We start from the raw sequence: 24,121 nt of genomic DNA on the forward strand, positions 1-24,121 counted from the left end.
GGTGAATTCTAACTAGAGGATGGTTTGAGTACAAGATCCATACACTTCACTGCAAAAGCACTTACCTAATGTAATATAGTATTTCTTACCCAATGTTCCCTAACTTAGTTTTTTCCATCTTTCTTCCAAGATGATCTTATAAATTTTTTAAAAATTAAATGAAAATAAAAGTTGTTTGAATTGTCAGCCTCCCATCCTAGTTTATTTTTTCCATTTTTCTCAAAATAATCTGATTTATTTTTATATCCAAACCCTCCAAATCTTCCAGCAATGTTTTGCTGCCTGAATACATTTATCTTCATCACCTCTGTCCCAAAACTTCTCCATCTAATCAATATCTTCATCCTTTTGTAGTTAATTAATTAATTAATTAATTTGTATTGGAATATAGTTGATTTACAATGTTGTGTGAGTTCCAGGTGTACAGCAAAATGATTCAGTTATACATACATGTATATCTATTTTTTTCAGATTCGTTTCCCTTATAGATTATTACAAATTATTGAGTACAGTTCCCTGTGCTATACAGTAGGTTCTTGTTGGTTATCTATTTTATATATAATAGTGTATATATGTTAATCCCAATATCCCAATTTATCATCCCCCTTTTCCCCTTGGTAACCATAAGTTTGTTTTCTATGTCTGTGAGAAAGTATTCATTTATTTATTTATTTATTTATTTATTTATTTATTTATTTATTTAGGCTGTGCAGGGTCTTTTTTTTTTTTAACATCTTTATTGGGGTATAATTGCTTTACAATGGTGTGTTAGTTTCTGCTTTATAACAAAGTGAATCAGTTATACATATACATATGTTCCCATATCTCTTCCCTTTTGCGTCTCCCTCCCTCCCACCCTCCCTATCCCACCCCTCCAGGCGGTCACAAAGCACCAGGCTGATCTCCCTGTGCTATGTGGCTGCTCACTAGCTATCTACCTTATGTTTGGTAGTGTATATATGTCCATGCCTATCCCTCACTTTGTCACAGCTTACCCTTCCCCCTCCCCATATCCTCACATCCATTCTCTAGTAGGTCATATTCTACATATAAACAATAACATATGATATTTCTCTTTCTCCATTTGTCTTATTTCACTTAGTATGATAATCTCTAGGTCCATCCATATTGCTGTAAATGGCATTATTTCATTCTTTTTATGGTTAAGTAATACTCCATTGTATAAATATGCCACATCTTCTTTATCCATTCATCTGTTGATGGCAAGCAAGACTTTTGTTACCTCTAGTTCCTAAGGAGCCTGGTACAAAATCCTTTTAAAAAATTCACATTCATTGTCTCCTTGTAAAGCCACGACTAAAGGAAATAGAAAAGCGTTAAGTTTTTCCATCTTCTAGCATCTTGATTCATGAGTTATGTGCATGATTTGTATATACAGAAAATGAATATTTATTTAACCTAGATTCTTGATCACTGTTGGCTGTAGTGACAATGAAAATGTACCACTGAGACGTCTACCTGCAGGGACTGTGACTGCAGCTACTGCACTCTGAAATTCATCATGATGTTTGCACCAGGGAAATGCATCTCATGGGCTGCTTCCAGCCAGTGCCTTGACACAGCAGTGATACTAAGTCATGCCCACTCCTAAGGGACGAATAATCCCTCAGAAGGGCAACTGTGGCTCAAGAAATCTTCATCAGCCTTGCCAAACATTTTTTAGAATTGCATGGCAGTGTAGGATTCTCCCACTTAACCATCCTTCCCTCTCTCCTTCAGAAGGGTCAGACCTGCATTATGCACTTGCACCTCTCTCAGATGTCCCAGGGTCCTTCTCCCTTGCACCTCACAAGCCTTTCTCCTAACATATCTCTTGAATGTGTAATCCCACTTGACCTCTGCTCCTTAGGAGACCAGGACTATCACATTGGGCTTCTTCTTTGTGTTGTTAACATCAATATTACATTGGACATCAATCAAATGAAACACAAATTACATACATTTTTCTCATGTGGAAAATGCCTTGTGGATTTCTGGTTAAACATGATGGATACATGGATTTATCTCTGCTCTCTACTGAACTTCTTCTATGATGGTGGCAGTTGGATTAAACACAAATAATTAAAGACAACTACAGAGTGAATGATACAGTAACAGAAGATGAGAGATGTCAACAAAACTTTGGAAATTAAAAAGTATTTGGGGGAGCGATAAATGGATAGAGTGAAGAAAACAATGTCAAAGAAAAGCAGGGCTTCCCAGGTGGCGCAGTGGTTGAGAATCCGCCTGCCAATGCAGGGGACGTGGGTTCAATCCCTGGTCCAGGAAGATTCCACATGTGGTGGAGCAACTAAGCCCATGCACCACAACTATTGAGCCTGTGCTCTAGAGCCTGTGACCCACAACTATTGAGCCTGCATGCCGCAACTACTGAAGACCACGTGCCTAGAGCCCATGCTCCACAAAGAGAGAAGCCACCGCAATGAGAAACCCACTCACCACAACGAAGAGTAGCCCCCACTTGCCACAACTAGAGAAAGCCCACACACAGCAACGAAGGCCCAACGCAGCCAAAAATAAATAAATAAAATAAATAAATTTATTTTAAAAAAAACAAGAAAAGCAAACTTTTTACTCTAGGCTTCCATCTATAACAGGAAGTTGATAATAGTACCTACTTCTTTATGTTATTTTTTGAAGGAAGTGAGCTAATGCATGTCAATCACCTAGAAATTAGATCATTTATCTCACTCACAGTAAATATTCAATAAATATTAACTGCTATTGTTAAGCTGTTGTCATTCTATCCAACTCAAAAAATATCTAGTTTCCCTGCCAGAGTAACTGGTATTTAAATAAAACATATAAAGTCTCACGAATTGACGAGGAAAGCACAGGGGAAATAGAGGGTGCATACATTCTTGGAAGGCTGGGAACTCCATAAGGTGATAATTTAAAACTTGGCATTTTTGCAAATTTTTAATCTAGATCTAGATATGGATATTGATATCCATATCTAGATCTAGATCTATTTCAATTATGCAACAAATACAGAATTCTAAAAAAAAATAATGGTAAGGCAGTAAAATATTTAATTTTCTTTACAAATGTGTTAAGCTTTTCAGCAACCAAGGAAAAAACCTGAGAGCTACTACTTCTTGTAAAGAACCTTGTGAGCCATGAGAAAAACGATGTCTGCGGTTTGACTGAGAGGTTGATGTTCATAAAAACATGTCGTGAAAATGTCAAGTCTTCTCATTGACCGTGTTCTACATTAAGGTCCAGGAATTATTTCCCCTTGTCTGCCTACCTTTACCCAAGACTCCTAAATTTGTTATTCCTGATATCCTGAAATTACCTTCATTTCATCATTGCCCCTATTATATTAGCAGTGATTCCTTAGAGAAGCTTCACATTTCGTCTGCTAAATTTGAAGTACAAGAAAAGGCAAGCAGTACTTCATAACTATCAGTGAAGGCAAGGAGAGGTCACAGGCTACACAGGGAGTCATGTTGATGGGTGGGGGAGGGGCTGAGGCAGTGCTGCAGCAGGGTTGCTCCTTACCAAGCCCATCCCTGGGTTCTCAGTCACACTCAGGTGGACAGGGAAGTGTGAAATGGAAAGATGCTTTCTGAAGTTTCCTTATAAATAACCATTTCTGAAATCATTCAAAGTAATAGAAACAGAACTGATATTTTTCTCATCTAGAGGAAAAAACAATGAATGCCATTAGCAATGTATGGTCTGTGCCCAATTATTTGATACCTATAACCTTTCAGGGTAAGAATATTATTCCCTAATTATAAAAATCAAATGGTTACACGTATATGATCTCTACAAGAACTCCAAGCTGCTCTTTTTGATTATCCCCAAATCCCTAATTTAGTCAAACACACCCTTCCTGTATAGCCTATGTGGAATTGTGGATTGCCAGCCCACTCAAAAGTCTTTACAGACCTTCGAAGTCACTCTCTTCCTCTCCCTTCCCACAAAAGAGGTACAAAATCCTACTGCTTTCATAGCTCTCTACTTTTTGGCTCTTCTTGAAAATCAGTAAAATAGTTATGCAAGCGTTTTCTCGTGAGCTCATAGGTCACAGTGAGAGCTGTGTAAACTGTGCAAACTGAGCTGTGCAGACTTTGGAAAAATCTACCGATCTCATCAGGAGACTTGTGATGTATGTATGATAACCAGCACAGATCTTGGCACATACTTGATGTTCAATACATTTTAAGTGAACAAATTAACAAGTTTGATTGGTCTCCCTCACCTCTTCTTTCATCCTACTTTGCGTAATCAATGTCACTGCTCAAATAGTTTCTAAAACACAAATCTAATTATGTCTCTTCCCTGCTTAATGTCATTCATAAGCTCCCCCATCATCTACTGTCCTGTTTCTCAAATAATGGTATGGGTTAAAATAACCTGCAGACCTGGTAAAATTTCAGAATCCTGAGTTTTAACTAGACCCACTAAATGAGAATCTTCAGAGTGTAAGTACCAGGATTTGCATTTTTAACGAACTCTCTAAGGTTATGTTTGCATGCTGAATTATGAGAACTACTGACTCACAGGAAAAATTTAAGCTGTATAACATGTTTTGTGAGTCACACCATTGTTTAGCCCTTACATTTCTAGTCCCAACTCCCACATTGCTGATCTGCTTTACAGATTTTATACCAACTGTACTGTACAATTTTTATTTCTCCAAGCAAATGATGCTCTCTTCCTGTTTTTGAATTTGTTTCTTCTTTTGCCCAGACATTCTTTTTCCCTTTTTACTCTTAAAAACTCAAATCCAGCTCAGGTATAATCTCTTTCCCAAAGCTCATCTAGTGTCCTATAAACTGTGATAGAATTGATCACTCCCTCTTACGATACTCCTGCATATTATTATAGCTGCCTGGGATTCTCATAGGGTATTGTAATTTGTTTATATTTCCTCTCCTAGACTTTGAGAGATTTAAGTCCAGGGCCTATGTTGTATTCTTCTCTTTAAACAAATCCCTAATAGACCCAGGACTTTAATACATTTCCCATGGGTATTTGGTGGATGATTACATGCATGCAGTGTTTTTCTTTTCTTTTTTCCCATCAGAATTATCTCTGAAACACAAATCTATTCATGGGGAATTCTTCTTCTAAAATGCTTCTTAAATAATAATGCTTCTTAATCTTCTCGTTAAGAAAAGTAGAATCCATATTGAAGAAGATACTGATTTTTACTCCCTAATACACTGGTGTTAACAAATTAGAGATTAAATTAGAAATTAAAACTTTAACGTGGAGAAGCATGTCAAGATGTGCTAGTCATGTGTTTTCTATTCTTTAAGAGGAAAGCTGCTTAAGCTGCTTCTAAACTAAGATTTAATTTTTAATATGTTGCTCATTTAAAAAAAACCCAATTTAACGTTAATAAGGAAAAGTAATGTTTGTTTATTCATCTATCCTCTTAAACTCTTACACAAAGTACTTCCAACTTCTCTTTACAGAGAAAATATGCCAAATGTCTCAGTACTTTAAGTACCAGATTAGCACATGCTTTAAGAATTTAGGAGGCACTAATTGACCTGAAAACAGCCCAACATGAGCAGCAGGCGTGGTGCTGTTTGCTTCAAAATCAAAATCTTGTTGCCAATGTTTACCTAAAGTAAAGTATAAGAAAAGCAAATTGAATGGTACCATCACTTGTGTACTAAAGCCATCTCTCATTGAGCCAAATTCTCCCTTGAAGCATACTATTCCTTGGAACCTAGATAAGCACCCAGTGAGATGGACTAACACTCTGAAGTAACTAGGGTATCATCAAGACGTTTTTGTTGATGATACTGTGTCTTTGGCACTGGGAAAAATCTGGCTCATCTTGTTAGTAGCAGAAAAAATGTAATGTAAGTGAGCTGCCAGGATAATTAGAGCAGGTGAGCAGTAGACAGAAATAATGCCCTGAAGAGGTGAAAGAAAATGCTTAGATTCTTCTTCACTTTATTTCAGTCCTACTAAATGCTATTGGTATCTGTTTGTGTCTGTGTCTCTGTCAATCTGTGTAGCAAATTAAGCATTTAGGGAGACATTAACTCTTCTAAGCCACTTAGAGACTATTTAGTACATTACTGAGCAGTGCTAATTGACAGAGTTGTAAATGTAAATATCACAAAAATGTGATATTTATCTAACTCATTTAAGAATGTTTGAAAATTCACAGGAGAATGATTCATTGTCATCATTTTTAGAAAGAAATACTATTTCAGATTCCTGTCAGTATTTAATTATATGAGAACAGTAACTTCTTGAGTCAGTAGCTTCTTATATTTGGGGGGTTTAGACTAAGTATATGTTAAAGGGTTTTAGGCTAGAGAGTTTATTTTCCAAAATCTTAGTAGCTCCCAAATCCATACAAATAAAATCCAAAAGGTATTTGGTTGGTTTTCCAAGGGAATTGGACTACAATCTATTTAATCAGTATTATTTCCAATCATCCTTCTATATAAAATGAACCAAGGGCTCCACAAAGTCTAGCCTATCAATCCCTCCCTGAATACATTTTATGCATTTGCGTTCCTATTATTTTTGTGTGTATTGCCCTAAACTGGAAAGTTCAATTCCTCTTTTCTAATGAACAGTGAACTCCATGCTATCTCTTATGTTTGGCTCAGGGCAACCAGACCATAAAAAAATAATAATAATAATTTGAACAATGATGCATAGAAAAAAAATTAGGATAATGAAACTCTTCTGTAGATACAGTAAGAGTGAACAAATAATGCTCTGTATTTGTCAAAACCCATAGAACATTACAGGAAAAAAGGTAAACCTTATTACATGCAAATTATAAAAAAAACTGATTTAGAAGGCTGGGGGAGGGGGTCCTCTTGCTGAATGTGACAAGATAATTTAACTCTATTATAATTGTATGAAACAACACTGAAGGAGTCAGGGAAAAGATAATGATCTAAGTAACTTTGGAAATGAGTGGAGATTGTAAGATTAAAGGCCCAATGAACTTTATATAAGCACTGTATTCTAGTTGATAAAGTTGTTTCCATTCAGGGTTAACAATTCTGATACCACCACACATGTTTACTAGAATTAAACAGTTAAGTTAATGGATGGCATATATGTATATGGGTTGGAATACACTAATGTATTTCCTTGCTCTCAGATATTGATAAAAAGGCTTAGAAGCAAAGACATCCCAGTCGCAATGAGCACACCCAGTTCCCAGATATTGCTTTCTAGTATCGTCCTCCAATAAAAGGAACTAAAACTCCTTGGAGAAATGGCTGATTGTAGGATAGAATAAGGCAGTATATAAGATGGGCTTAGAATATCTTGTAGGCCGTAAACTAAAGGAGTGCTCAAAAACAATACAGGGGCTTCCCTGGTGGCCCAGTGGTTGAGAGTCCGCCTGCCGATGCGGGGAACATGGGTTCGTGCCCTGGTCCGGGAAGATCCCACATGCCGCGGAGCGGCTAGGCCCGTGAGCCATGGCCGCTGAGCCTGCGCGTCTGGAACCTGTGCTCTGCAACGGGAGAGGCCACAACAGTGATCCTTAAAAAAAAGCAAAAAAATATCTTGCCATATGGGACAACAGGATGAACCTAGAGGACATAATTCTAAGTGAACTTAGCCAGTTACAGAACGACAAATACTACATGATCCTACTTGTATAAGGTATCTAAAATAGACTCACATAAAGAGAGAATAGAATGATGGTTACCTGGGCCTGGGGAGAAGGGGAAATGGGGATTTGTTGTTCAACAGTTATAAAATTTCAGTTATTCATGATAAATAATTTCTAGAGATCTATTGTATAACATAGTACCAATAGTTAATGCTGTACTGAACATTCAAAATTTTGTATTAAGAGGGTGAATCTCAAGTTGTCTTCACACACACACAAATCACACACAAACAAACAAACAAATGGGCAGGAGGAGAGTTTTGGAGGTGATGGATATATTTATTATATTGATTGTGCTGATGGTTTATTGACAGGTGAGAGTATATCTTCAAATCCATCAAATAGTATACATTAAATATGTCCAGTTTTTGTGTAACAATTATATTTCAATAAGGCTGTTTAAAAAATGAGGAATGAACTTACAACTAAGCATATCTCACTGAAACTTTATAATCTATAAAACAAAGACACTTCTAAATTATTTCTGAAAAAAGAGTGGTTCTCCTACAAAAAATAAGTTTAGATGGACACATGACTTCAACATCATCCATGACAAGTGGAGGAACACTTTGAAGTAAAATCTTCAAAGTGGCATATGAATGAAACCTCAAACCTATACTTTAGATCCAGTAGAAGTCTTATTTAATTGAAAGGGGAAATTATTCTGAGAAATACAAGGCATCAGAATGTTTAATTCATTATCCTCTTTGAAAATTCTTATAGAGGATACTCATATAATTTATCATCCAAACTAGGACACTTCCTAGCATTAATTTTTAATGGTGATAAATAATTATTAATTAATCAATTGATATTTATAATTTTACTGGTCAAAGGGTAAACTAGGTCTGTCCCATGTAAACTCTGGGAAAAGATTGACTTATTTCTGATACACGCTCCTTCAAGGAGAGAAAAATCAAGATAAAAATCTATATGAGGAAAAATTATATGTAAATAGCTTAGTAAAATATTGTTTTCTACAACAGTCTGAGTGCCTAAACATTATATTGTATTCCAGAACTGAAATTCCAGAGAATAGTAATGCAGCAGTAATGATGGTGGACAGAAGATGTGGAAACGAGAGGTAAGTGAGTGTGTTTTTGAGTAGTGGTTCCACTTAACTACATTTAATTTCATAAATTAAATAATCACTAGAGATACATAAACATAAGAATGACTTTCAGTAAGTTAGGGGAACCACAAGAAAAATTAGATCAGAATGCATGATTTTCATAGCAACAGAATAGTGAACGCATCCAATGAAAGACAGGAAAGGAAAAAAATGAGACAAAAATAATATATTGTATATAGAAGCAAATATGAGGGCAAAAATATGGTATATCACAATCGCTGCAATAAATTGACGAGATATACTATAAAGCCAAAAAAGAAGTCACACACACACACATATGTACACACACCACATATCTCAGAGTATATGAGGCAACAACTGCCAGAGCTGTAAGATAAATAATAATAGAAACAGATAAATAGTAGTTGAGAATTTTAACAAATCCTCAGAAAATATCAGGTGGAAATACACAAAAATATTGAAAAATTTAATAGCTGAATTAATAAAAGTCAACTTGAAGTACATGCAAGGACTTTACAAGCAAGAGAAGAAAACATTTTTCGAGCACACTTAGAACATTCTCAATAAAATTAGTACATACTAAGCCACAAAGAAAGTTTTAGTGTTTCAAATGAATTAAACCATTGCTTTCTAAGTTTTCTGAACATAAAGCAATACAGTTAAGTCAAAAAGAAAAGGATGCCTAGCTGGATTGATGCGTATAGACACATATTTACACAAATTCATAGTTTTAATATCATTTTGTGGCCTTCAGTTGAAAAATGATGCACCAAAACCGTGCTCAATGAAATCAGTTAATTAACAAATGATTTTAATAATTTTATAACACTTTATTTTATGAGTGTACATTTTAAAACCAATCTTCTGTTATTGAATATTAGGTAGTCTGCCACTTTTTGTATATTAGAAATAACTGAAAAACATGCCTGTATACAAAGCTCTCTAAACATTTCTTGATTTTTTTTTTCTTGATGATAATATCCTTGAAGGAATTACCAGGTAATTAGATATGAAATGTTGTTTTTATATTCGTAAGACTTCTGTAACAAAAATAGTTTATTCCAATTTGTAATTGTTTTATCATTGCTTCTTATCAATGTCAACAATGATCTTTTTATTACCAAATACAACAGAAACAGACATTGTCCATTCTTACTTTAATTTGAATTCTCAGAACATTTCAAATAATTGACAGTAGAAACACGATTTTCACTGCTTCAATGATGTTACATGATCCAGCTTTTTCTCAGACAATAAAGGGGGCTATTTCTTTGTTTACTTTCCTGAATATTACTTGATTCTCAAATAGTAAGATGCCTCATTGCTCTTTTCCCCATCTCCTCCCCATCACCCTGTGCACGGTGTACGTACTTAAATGCCTATAACTCCCAAAAGCACTCCTTTTGCTAGATCCATCCTGTGAATTCCAAAGTCACAATCCAAGTTTACTTGAGTCTTCTACTTTGATGTCTCTAAGCTATGTCAAATTTAATGTCTCCAAAATGAAGTTCTCCTCTTTGCCCCGAACTTGCCTCTCACCAGTTTTTCCTTACTAAAGGGCAATCAAATCCACCCAAATACCAAGTTAGGAGTAACAGCCATGCTTTATTCCACCCTCTGGCCCTCACATCCAATTCAGTGACAATTCTGTCCTTTCCGACTCTGCAATATGTTCTAATTCATTTTACTTCTCTCCATCTCTCCTGGTAACACTATTGTCCAAGCCACAATCAATTATTGGACCATTGACATAGCCTCTTAACTGCTTTCTCCAGTGACTTTCTCATACATTCTTCACCAGAGTGATTTTCAAAAAAACTGTAATTTACATCATGTCGGTCAACTTTTTAAAATCTTATAAGAGATTTCCATTAGATTTTGAATACAATCCAAATTCCTTAATGTGACCTAGTGACCCAGCTCAACCTTCTTCCTCCAACTTCATCTCTGGCAGCTTCCCCTTTCTCACCGGGCTCCAGCCACAACACTCTCTGTCAGCTCCTAGAACATGCCAATCCATATCCAGCACCAAGGTCTTGCCCTGGCTATTCATTATTTTTACCTGGAGTATCCTTCTAGATTTTGGTCTGTTAACTTCTTACCTTTCAGACATAACCTAAATAACCCAGTGATGTGATACCTCCCAATTACTTTCTGGATTCCCTGGTAGCACTTGTTTTCTTATCACTTAATACAATTTACTATTGTTCTATCTAGTTTTATGTTTGTTTGTTTTGTCTTTTAATTTGCACAATTGTTTGCCTCTTCTTCTACTACAACATAGGGGCAGAAGAGTTTGTATTTACCTTGTTCCTGATTGTGAACAATTATTTAGTGTTTACTCTGGTGTATGGCAGAGAATGAATGCTTAAATTAATAAATGCAATTTGACCATATGAAAGACATTTCTGTGGACTTGAAACAATGATGTATATTTTAAAAATACTTGTCTTATAATTTGATTGTAAAAATTCTTATAAGTAGGATGGCAGGAATAAAAATGTTTCATTTTGTTTTTATTCCAATTTTCCTTGAACATTTCCTATATTTATTTTCTTTTAGCTTTACTGAGATTTAATTGACAAATAAAGTAGTAAGATACTTAAAGTGTACATCATGATGATTTTATATATGTATACATTGTGGAAAGATTCCCCCATCTAATTAATTAACACATCCATCACCTCACGTGTTATAATTTTTTAAAATTTATTTGTTGTTTTTGTTTTAGTAAGAGTTCTCTACTTTCTTAGCAAATTTCAATTATACAACACAGTGTTATCAACGATAATCACCATGTTCTACATTAGATCCTCAAACCTAATCTTACAGATCAAAATTTGTTTCCTTTCTATTATGTATTTTCTTTATTTATTTTTAAAAACCTGACACTCTCATTCAGTTTTTAATGCAAAGCTTAAATATTTTTATTATTATTTCTAAAGGTTCCAATGAGAATATTTAGAAATTTTAGCTTCTCAAGTGGTTTAGAAAACAAAGTAAAAAAATTTCATCTGCATCATATCCCTTTTATTCAAATATTTTATTTCTTAAAAGCGTATAATTTCCTTATTATGAATCCTGCTTATTTCTTACTAAATGTATTTTTAACTACTTTATACTCTTGTTTCTATTGCATGTTTTATTTTTACTTCCAAATTAATAATTTAATAACTCTTTTAATGTTAATATAAGATCTTCAAAGACAGCAAAATTATGCTTTGAGTTCCAAAATCTTCAATTTATTTCTTTAGATTTTGCATGTAAACAAGTATATCAACTGCAAATTATAATATCTCCTTTTCCAGTAGTTTATCTTCTAATCCTTACATTTCTGGTATTATCTTACCAAGATTTGCAAATGGTTTGAGTATGAAAATATCAGTTTACAGACCTTTTCTCTTCAAGCTACATAAATGGTGCTCCATTGTTTTCTCTACTTAAATATTTTAAAGTTGATTTCTGGGGCTAAATTATTTTCAGCATGTATAGGTAGTAGTACTACAGATTTTTTTTCTTATCATTAAAATCCAAAATTTGTAACAAAATGTGTTTAGGAATATTGTTAATTTATTTTTGGTAATACTTGATGAACCTTTACAGTTGTGCTTATTCAAAGATCTTCAGCTCAAGAATAGTTGACTTCCTTTTTATTATATCTTTGTTCATTGTTTATTTCTCAGATCTCCTTTCTAATTTTGAAATATTTTTATATGTATGCTTATATCTATTTTTTATTACTTGTTCTTTTATCATCTCCTTTCTTCACACAAGTCTATAAATTCTGGAGAATATTTTATATTTTCCTTTACTGATTCTAATTATGAAACACCTAAATTATTGGCTCAATTCTAATTTTTAATTTGGCATTGCTATTTTTTATCTCTATCCTGAGTTCAGATACTATATGATTTATGACAATAATTTTATATAAAATATTTTAGTCAAATTTTAATCTAAATTTATTACTAGTTGATACAATTGTTTATGTAAAAAATAAAAGTTGTCTGATACCTGACAGTTCCTTTTTCAAAAAATATAGTATTATTGCTATATCTGGTGCCTTTCCTGTATTCATTCCCACAGAATAGTTTATTTTTACTGTGTACCATGATTTAACTTGATCTAAATCCTTAATATTAGGGTTTATTATTCACAGTGCATGCCTAGGTCACACAAATGCTATTAAACTTTAATATTTATTTATATATATATTATACATATGTATATATATATAAAAATTACATATTTGTTTTTCCACCAAAATTTTAGAAACCTTTATGAAGCTGGGTGAGACACAGGTCTATAGTCAGTGGCCATAAGAAATAGGTCCTGAGGCCTGAAGAGTTTACGTACCATTTAACATAGATCATGTTTAGATTTCTGCTTCCTCACTGGATTACATGAGATGATACTGCCCCCATAGGGTATTCAAGAAACAAATAAATAGAAGGATAAAATTTTGTCCTTTGAAGTTTTAAAGCAACTTTTAGGTAGGATATAATTTTGAAAATGTAATTGATCAGAATTTTCATTCCTCCCATCACCTGTGCCCTGTCACCAATAGAGTAGATAATTTAAGAGGTTTAAAAGATATATTAGAAAGTGAATCAAGATTTAGAAGTGGTTAGGGCTTTTGTGAAGTAGCTCTGCTTCCTGCCCACCACCCCAATGTCACGTTTAACTCTTAAGCAGTATGATAGGTGCCAAAAACTATTTGAGAAGCCAAGGACACATCAAACTATATTCCTTTCCCCTCTGGATAATTGAGAAGAAATTCAGTCAGTATCACTATGGCTTAGTTGAATAGCTGAATGTCCCAGGATACTGAAGAGGGAACAGAATTGCTTTGAGGAGAGGAACAATTGTTCTAAAGTAGTCACAAAGTTGTAATGAAGGGACTCTGTAGCAGAAGTCACCTAGATCTAAGATGGTAATATTATTTACCAACCAAACTAAGGTACTTTAGACTAAATCAAAAGTACTATTAGTAATTAAGCTGGTTCAATAGGCATATACTATCTCAAGGAAACCAGGATATATGGTCACTCTCCCTAGACCTACAAGTGGAGAACACAGATTATTTAGTGGTGAAAGATTACTATATCTGCAAGTAAAGTGCAATGAAACATCTCAAGGCACCATAGTTGAATATATAACTGAGACTTTAATTTAGTCTTTTGCTACTCAAAGTCTGGTCCTGCCTACCAGCATCATGGGCAGCTGAGTTTCTTAGAAATACAGTATCTCAGGTCTCAATGCCTAAACACAAACCCTTGACCCTTATGTTCAACCAGAGGAAGATAACAGGAAGAGCATGAGTCTTAACTAAGTTTTTTTTTTTCCAAATTTGATGAGTTTACTTGAACAGGTAAGATTAATCCAATATAAATGGAGTGTCAAGACAGTAATTAGATTCAGTCAAAAAATTGATTTGATTATCTCAGTAATCTTATATGAATTATGTTTGGTATGGTAACTGAGAATGAAGTAGGGCAGTGTCCCCATTTTTCATGGTGGAATTAGTTATCTTTGTTTCTTATTTTTGCCTGGTGTGTATAGCTAGGTCAAATATAGGCCTGAAACAGGTGCTACCATAGACAATTTCAGAGATGATGGTATATTCCATAATTTTGCTGTTGATCCTCAATCCTTGGAGTTAGAAATGGACTAGTAAAGGCGTATTGGAGAGGGTATCTTCTACCCAACTCCCAAGCAATTATGAGTAGTGGTTGGTCCATTGACTTTCCCCTTAATCTAGTAGTAGCTATACTATACCTAGGAGAAATTCCTCAAATTCCTGCATGGATGCCTCTGCTTCTTTTGCCAATTCAATGCCACTTCCCTCTCCAGTTTTATTTGCATTTCTATATTTAGCTCAGACTTAAAGAGAAGGGTAAAATGGACTAATCATTTCTCCTTATAACCCAGACATCATCATAAATTCTGCTTGGGAAGATATTCCAAATCTAACTGAAATACTATTGTGTTTCCAAGTCGCCTTTATCAACACAAAGGAAATGAGCTTGATGGGGGCACATAGAGGACAGATGTGGATTCTATAATGGGAAAGGGTACAAATATATAACGGGCATAGTAGGCAAAAATACTTTGTCTGAACCATATTTTTTGTTGAGTTATCTCTTATCAGGCCAGCTCAGACTCTAGAGAGGTTTTGTGATGATTTTTCCCCAGCACTTATTTATAGAGGCCTTGGTAAACTGCCATACTGAATCTTACTGAAACAGTACTTGAATACAACTGGCCACATAAGGGCAGTTTGAGAAAAAAAGTCACAGATCTCTTCTAAGCATCAAGAAATATATTTCCTATTTGAGATATTTTATAGTAATATTGTGATACATTTTATCACATCAGGAGGTAAGGTGTCTTTCAAATATAAGAGACCTCCTTAAAATGAACCACATGCTATGTAAAGTATTTTGATGCTACATTAGCAAGGCCCGTCTGATGCTGTCAAAACATCTAATATTACTGAAACAGAATGCTTGCGGGAATTATAAGCTTGGATATTAAGTGCTAAGAACACTTCAGTTTAATGAGTAAAAGAATTATCTTGTCACTAAGAGAATAATTTTAAGCCAATAAGCACCATACACTGTACGTCTGAGTGAAAATAATTATTTCCTTTGAGAAGAATCAAAATAGATCCTTTTAAACTGTAACCCGCATTAGATTTTTTCCAAATCCTGTATGGATTTTTAACATCCTCCCAAAGTAGTCTACAATTTAGTTTTTATACAGTTATAACACAGGTCATTACGTTAACCATCATTTCTGCCCAGACATCCATTCAGCAAACTGAAGTGAACTTTTTCCTGCCTATCCTAGACAAAATATGTGCTCTTCTGGAACTTTTTAACAAATTAATTAGAGGTTTAATTCTACAGAGATAAGAATTTAGAGAAATGGAAACTATTGATGAGTCACAAGAGTCTATATTTATAAGATTATAGCTGTTTCCTGTTATGCACCATCTTGCACGATATATTATCAGCAAGATATATAAAAATCTGGATTTAAGTGTAACTGCTAAAGGAGATGGGACTAGTTACAAATTGACAGTACTTCAGTAACTTGATGGTTAGATTTACCAAGGACTATCTTGTATGAGCCAATTCTCCCAAGTGTGCACCAAAGTGTAAAGGGAATTCAAGGAACTGTGCCAGGTGATGGTAGAAAAATACACTTGCCTATACTAATAGAAAGTCCTATTTTTATATTAGTAGGCAATATAAAATATATTTGTTATATTAAAAGTGGGCTTTTACTGTTGGTGTGTATCTTACTTTTGATACCTTGAAAGGCAGCAGATAATTCATAAAAGCATTGACCCATATATACATGAATGTCTTCATCTAGGCTCCTGGATTTCCAGCTACCCACTATCCAACTACTCAATGCAATGGGACCTACAGAACTTTCCTTTCAGATGGGAGAATTCAGTTATGGGGCACAAGAAGAGTTGTAAAATGAAAGTAGTATATTTTGTTAAGCACGTGACAGCCTTAAGAGAAAGACAAAAGCCATGGAGCAGAGATAAATTGCCTGTATTAGACATAAGAATTAGAAAATTAGATCAAGAAGGACATATGAGAGGCTCTCAGGCTATTTTACATATACATTAATCAAGAGAATAAATTGAAAGGGCCTGAATTGAGTAAAAGTAATTGGATAAAGCAGAAGTTTCAGTTGTTGAAAGGAATGAGGATGGTGCTTAGAAATATCCTAAATTTCACTGACCCAAATCTTTTGATAGAAATGGGTAAAGAAAAACTTATTTTGAATGTTTTTTTAACAATTATTAAAGTTGTTTTTTCTTTTTCATGCCTACCTAACAGACAGCATGACAGTGGTAAGCATCATGTGATTCAGAAGCAGCCCAGTAGGGCTGGGTGCTTTGTTTTGCCTCTAAGCGGCCATGTATCTTCAGGCAATTTACCTATTCATTTGTGCATCAGTGTTTTCATCTGTAGAATAAAGATAATTGTGCTATCTCCCTCAGAGAGTTGTTGGGAGCAAAGTATTTAATCTAAAATGCTTAGATCAATGCCTGGCGTCTAGAAACGATGCAAATAATAATTGGAAATATTAACTGTTATATTCATTGTATGCAGTTTGATTTAACTTGAATTAGTTTAATGTTTAAAGGTAACATACAGATAGTACTAAATGATATTATATTAAAGAAGTGAAAAAGAGAGAAAAGACTGGCATTTTATTGGACTTTTTATTTTAGATTTCTTTTTGAACACCTTATAAAAAGGCAACATTTGAACAGAGATCTGAAAGGAATAAAGAGCAAGCCTGCACATACTTAGAGGAAGAATATTCAAAGGAGAAGAAATATTAGGTAGAAACAGTGAGGACAGTAGGTGCTTGGTAAAGTTGAGAACAGAATAGACCAGAAGAATGGTGATAGAAGATGAGGTCTGGAGGGTGAGATAGATCATGTTCAGCCTTTTAGCTCAGGATAGGGAGGTGGAATTTTATTCTTAGCGTGAAAGAAAGCCTTCAGAGTTTCAGGGCATGATAGCAACATGATATTTTAAGAAGATGTCGTGAACTGTTATGTGGAATATATATTGTGATGGGAAATAACAGAAGTAGGAAGAATTATTAGGTAGCTATTGAGTAATCCAGACAAAAAATAATCTATTAGAGTGGAGGAGTGAAAATAATGAGAAGTGGGTCCTATGGGAAACAAAAGGTTGAACAGTAAATAAAATTCCAAGTTAACTTCAAAATTTTTATATCTTAAAATAGGAGAATATTGGGTAGCTATTTTGCATATGTTCCTAGGTCATCATGAGCCTCAGTGTGGCTGGGATATTGCATTTAAGGTTGCTTTGTATGAGATGAGACTTGTGAATGACCATGCCTATGACCTGGGATTCATTTTACACAAACTTTTGAACCAGACATTTTTGAGCAGGTTACTACTCTGGCTTCCCTATTTTACAAAACCATAGTGCTGTAGAGCAATAGTAGAAACACTGGTGAAATGCAAATAGATTCTGGATACTAGTTAATAGTAATATGCCTATGTTATTATGTTTTTCATTTTGGCAAAGAAACCATAGTTATGATGGTAGGCAGAATAATGGCCCCTCTCCTAAAGCTGTCTACATTTTAATCTCTGGAACCTGTGAATGTGTGCTATTACCTGGCAAAGGGGAATTAAGGTAGCAGCTGGCCTTTGGATTTGCCAATAAAGTGACTTTAAATTAGGGGGAGTGGCCTGGATTAACCAGGTGGACCCAATATAATCACAGTTCTCTTAAATGTGGAGAAGGAAGGGAGGAAGGTCAGTGTCAGCGTTTGCAGCCTAAGAAAGATCCATGGCAGGTAAGGGAAAATTTCTCCCTACTCCTCTTGTGGTTTAGGTTTTTGGGTGCTCAGTTAGTGAAGAACCGAAACAGGGTTTGGGCTTGGATAGTAAATTAAAGCAGTAACAAGATTTGCTTATACATGCTTCTCCCCGCAAATTCCCTCTTCTCTGGTGATAAAGGTATCATTCTACCTTCAGATTCAGGGAGTGCACCTTTCACAGAAGAGGTTTATTTCTTGCTTTCAGGGAGACAGAAAGGAGGGTCAGAGAGAGTGTGCCTCTTGCATTGACTGTTTCTTAGGTAACTTTAGTTCAAAATGATTAATATGCCATAGAAGCATATTAATTTTGGGGCTGCCTACCCTGGGCCCCAACATTCGGCTGGCTGTTGCTGTCTTTGAAGATGGAAGGGAGCCCTAAACCAAGGAATGTGGGTGTCCTTCCTCTAGAAGCTGGACAAGAAACTGGATTCTCTCCTAGAGCCTTCAGAAAATATAAAAGCGCTGCAGACACCTTGAGACCCATTTTTGAACTTCTGACCACCGAACTGTAAGTTGATAACATTTGTGTTGGTTTGAGCCACTAATTTTGTGGTAATCTGTTGCTAAAGTAATGAGAAACTTATACTTATATATAAGATGTTTATATTAGAGGAAGGTGAGTAAAGAGTTTATGGAAATTCTTTGTGATATTCTTGTGACTTTTCGGTAAATATAACATTCCAAAATGTTTGAAAAATTAGTTCTTTTTCTTGCTTTCTCACTGATTCTCTCTCCCTCATCCCACCCCCATCTTCTTCAGTTCTTAAGTATGTTTTGCTTTTGACTTTATACTTTCCTTAAAGAGGTCTCTCTACTTATCTCCTACAGCATTCCGATACGACATATCAGAATCTTCTGGGTTTTTTTTTGTTTGTTTGTTTTTTGCGGTTCACGGGCCTCTCACTGTTGTGGCTTCTCCCGTTGTGGAGCACAGGCGCCGGACGCGCAGGCCCAGCGGCCATGGCTCACGGGCCCAGCCGCTTCGCGGCATGTGAGATCTTCCCGGATCGGGGCACGAACCCGTGTCCCCTGCATCGGCAGGCGGACTCTCAACCACTGTGCCACCAGGGAAGCCCCATAATCTTCTTTTTTAATGTTCTCATATTCTTAAATGCATTCCCAATCAGCTCGTGTGCTCTTTCACTATACTATTTCAACCTGTAATTTCTAAAATTGACCTTATAATTATTTTCCTAACCTCCATTTCTTTTACGTTAACGCTTTCAAGGTCACTGTCATATACTCAATTAAAACAATCTGGGCATCTGACTATCTGGATAATACTTTCTCTCACATGTCCTCAGTATCACAGTCCTCACAATTATTCCCCAAATTGTCATATCAATTCTCCTTTCTCCATTCTTACACTTAACCTCATAACTATTCCTAGAGACCCCTGTGCCATTTACTTTCAATATCTCTGCACGTCTCTTTGTGTTCTCTTTACCACTGACAGTGTTGCTTTTTAAAACAACTGTTTATGATATTCCATAACATTAATCTGCAATGCTACTTCACTACCAATAGCAATGTATTCTTTCAGGATCTCATCTTTGCTTTCTGTATACTTTTTTCTTTCTTTCTATATTTCCAAGCACACTGAACTCCTCTAATAGCCTTGAACATGCCATACTTTAAATACTGCATAATTTTAGCACACATGTTTTTTACATCTTCTTAGCATATTTCACCACACCTGCATTGTGTTGTTAGTAAAGTAATAATGGTTACGATGATGATGTTGAAGAATTGACCTTTCCATGTTTTTCGATGGTTTATTTTTCTACGACCTTACACAAATCAGATCAGTTAGCCACAGTTAAGTATCTTGGTGTGTAGTTCTCACATTGCATTGTGATTATTTATGTGTATACTCTCCATTCATCTCTCTATCTCTCAAAGTAGCAACCATGTCTTTATCATTGCATGCCCAATGACTACAAATAAACAAGTATCAGCTGTGTGTGGGGTTCACTAAAGGGAGAAGAATTGGCCCAAAGGAGAAAAATTTGAAACTTGTAACACACTGATTCTTTGATCTGCACATGTCATAGTTTCATCATTTATGTAAAATACTGTTTTTGGTATGACCACATGGTGCCACAGTTTACTAATTTTATGACATAGCAGCTGGACCTCATGGAAGATTTGTTCTTATTATAAAAGTCTTTGATGCTCTCCAAGTCTTAGAGGCTTTTGAACTAAGGAGAAATGAAGGGTTCAACTTTTCCATACTTTTGCTTTGCTCCTATTCAAGGCACAGGTGATATTTATCAGGACACATCTGAACACATTAAAGCTAATGGGAAGCCGTCATTCAGCTTAATAGATACTAACCTAACTCTATACACATTAACCTAACAAAATGCGCCTGTAACATATTTATTTGTACCTCTTGATGCCTCTCCCGGTATGAATTCCCACTGCAGAGGCTAAGGCTCTGGTGTAGAGTAGCAGTGTGTGTAAAATGAAAGCAATAGGATTTGAAAGGTAGGAACAAATTCAGTTGGTGCTGGTGGTATAATTGAAAGGAAAAACTGAATATGAACAGTGTGAGTAAAGGAATCATTTGAGACTCCGGCATGGCTAAGAGGATAGTCCTGTTATTGCTAAAGAGTATTAGTCATTAACACATGTAAGTGTTATTTGGCTCTGTCTTTTGTTGTACTCAGAATTCTACTTTGTGCTAATATGAAAATACCTGTTAGATACTAAAAAATACTATACAATTCCTCATTTTATTATAAAGTAGATGAGGTGTAATGAGGCAACAAATGTACTAAAAAGAACAATGCATGCAAGAAGAGAAAAGTTTGATTTAATTTTGCTTTCCAATTAGCATCTGTATAATTTAGGGAAAGCATCTTGTCCGAGACAATTTCTTTAAGTATATCTTTATATATAAATACTTAACATCATTTCATGTGAGAATTAGCCTATTAACATCAAAATTATGAACATGTATATGCATTAATATATATTTCATTTTATATATTAAAATCAGCAGCAATAACTTGTGTAAGATTTGGCATTACTACTATTGAGATTTAAAAATCATTGTATATCTTCCTTTGATACATAGGGTACTCTTAGAAGTTGCCTACATAGTTTTTTTTTTTTTTTTTTTCTTTTTTTTGCGGTACGCGGGCCTCTCACTGTTGTGGCTTCTCCCCTTGCGGAGCACAGGCTCCGGACGCGCAGGCTCAACGGCTATGGCTCACGGGCCCAGCCACTCCACGGCATGTGGGATACTCCCGGACTGGGGCACGAACCCGTGTCCCCTGCATCGGCAGGAGGACTCTCAACCACTGCGCCACCAGGGAAGCCCCCATAGTGATTTTATTATGAACCAAACTTAGGTCCTATTGCCGGCACACAGTAAAGCCGATCTACTGACACCTGGTTGTGGTGAAGGAAAGTGAAGCGTTTATTTCAGGGCGCCAAGCAAGGGGTCCAGGCAGCTAGTGCTCAAAACACTCAAACTCTCCTATGGGTTTCAGGAAAACATTTTTAAAAGCAAGGTGAGGGAGGGGGGTGTCCCAGGGTATGTGATCACCCCATGCACAATCCTCTAATTGGCTGATGGTGAGGTAACAGGGCAGTGTCACAGGAGTTAACATTATCAATCCATCGGGGGCAATAGGTCTGAAGGCTACATGCTCATGGTCATCAAGTAGTTAATTTCCTCCATTTGCTGGTGCTTTTAGCATCTGTAAAACAACTCAGGAATGTGCATTAGATACTGTTATCTAGGTACTTCAGAGAGACGCTAAAGTAGAGGCTATGAAGGAGAGGTCTGTCCTGGGAAGGCTTCATAGTGTCCTGCTTGGTTACAATTTCCTTTGTTTTTATTCGAGTGATTAAGAACTATTAATGTATAAACTATAAAGGTAAAAATTCTGTTTTTGAGCCATATTTACCTACTGTATTTATATACTATTTTTAAAAGTCTTGCTGGTTTATGTCATATAAAAAGCAATGCATATATAGAAGTCATAAAACAAATTCGGGACTATTTAATATTATAAACAAAGATGGGATTCCCTTTTAAGGGGTGATCATTAGTTGATATATTTAAGTTCACAGGACATCTTAAAGTGATACACTTTGGAAACTTCATTAAGTTGAAGACTAAACGGGCATCAGTCTTTAGGAACAAAATCTGGCACATCTACTTAGTAGGTACATACACAGCATATAAAAGGTATTAACCTCAAATCTTTTTATCTTGAGATTGTGTTCATGGCTCATGCCCACAGAAATCTAAAGTGAAAGAAAACACAAACATTTTGAGGTTGTGTGTGAATTGTTTTAAGCTGGATTCTTCAATAAAACATGCTTGGGAGGGGAAGGTTGGGAAGATTTTTTTTTTTAACAACAGAAGTAAATTCAAAAATTGAAATGAGAATAAAAGAGAAGTTATTAAGAGTATATTGAATACTAGGAGTGATTTGGTCACATTTTTGCAAGTTAAAACATCTGGCTTTATTTTACCCATTGTAACAACGAGGGTTTTGCATTGGAAGACTATTAGATCTCTTTCCTACTTCACTATGCTTCCATATTCCCTTCCTAAAGTTACAATCTTGTTATGCGTGCTCTGCCTGCCTCCTTTAATGGTTAATATGTGAATGTGTGGAGAAAGAGTAAATAAAAGACCTCAGGTACTCAGATTCCAAATAACAGCAGCACTTAGCAACTGTTCATTCTCTCTCTTTAGGTCTTAGCCATGAAAATAGTGGCCTTGGGTCAGTTTAGGAATTTTATTTTTGATCAGTAACTTCTGTCTTTATTCAGAGTTAACTGTTTTCTATAAAACCAGGTGTCTCTTGACTCCTTTATTACTTTTTTGCCCTCTGTTCTAGTATAAATTAATGTGTTGCATGGCTAAACATGTCTAGGAATAAAGGATGATAAGGTCTAAAGATAATAACTTTTCAAACCAATTGCATTGAATAGGTATCCATTTATGGCACCCTTATGTTCAGAGCATTTCATGAGGTGTTTTAAGACAGAGGTGATAAGAATCTTTAAAATCGATTAAATTTAAAACAGAGAGGCGTAGAATCTCAGATATGGATAGCAGGGGTTTAAAACACTAGTCATTCACCTATTTAGTCATATTTGTCTTACCAACAAATACATATATAAAAGGTTAAAAGCATTTATATAAGTATAGTAATATAAAACCCCCCAAAGCAAATCAATGACTGAGTTTCACAGTGCTAAAACTACACAACTCAGATTGAGAGGGCTTGAACCCAGCCAAAACCCAGATTGGGACTTGAATTCCCTGTTTTTAAATTAATATCACACACTTGGTCTTAGGACTTAATGAAACTCAGGTTTTTGATGTCTCCTCACAGAAAGAATTCAGTGAGAGACAAACTGATAGGTAAGAAGTGGATTTATTTAGAGAAAGAAACATTCCATAGATAGAATGTGGTCCATCTCAAAAAGCAAGAATGGCCCTGGGAGAAACACACTCCACAGACAGAATGTGGACCATCTCAGAAGGTGAGAGGACCCTAAATGTGGGGTGCTTAGTTTTTATGTGCTGAGTAATTTCATAGGCTAACAAGTGGGAGGATTATTCCAACTATTTGGGGGAAGAGAGATTTCCAGGAACTGGGCCACCATCCACCTTTTAGCCTTTTATGACTAGTCTCAAAACTGTCATGTTGCCTGTATTATGTCATTTAGCATATGCTAATGTATTACAATGAGCATATAATAAGGCTCCAGGTCTACAAGAAGTCAAATCTTTGTCATCTTGGACCTAGTTAGTTCTAACCAGTTTATGACTATCCTCAAGGGCTATGTCATTCTTTTTTTTTTTTTTTTTTTTAAAGAAGATGTTGGGGGTGGGAGTTTATTTATTAATTAATTTATTTTTGCTGTGTTGGGTCTTCGTTTCTGTGCGAGGTTTTTCTCTAGTTGTGGCAAGCGGGGGCCACTCTTCATCACAGTGTGTGGGCCTCTGACTATTGTGG

The sequence above is a fragment of the Hyperoodon ampullatus genome, assembly GCF_949752795.1.
Source record: "Hyperoodon ampullatus genome assembly, chromosome: 16".
Taxonomy (NCBI): Eukaryota; Metazoa; Chordata; class Mammalia; order Artiodactyla; family Ziphiidae; genus Hyperoodon; species Hyperoodon ampullatus.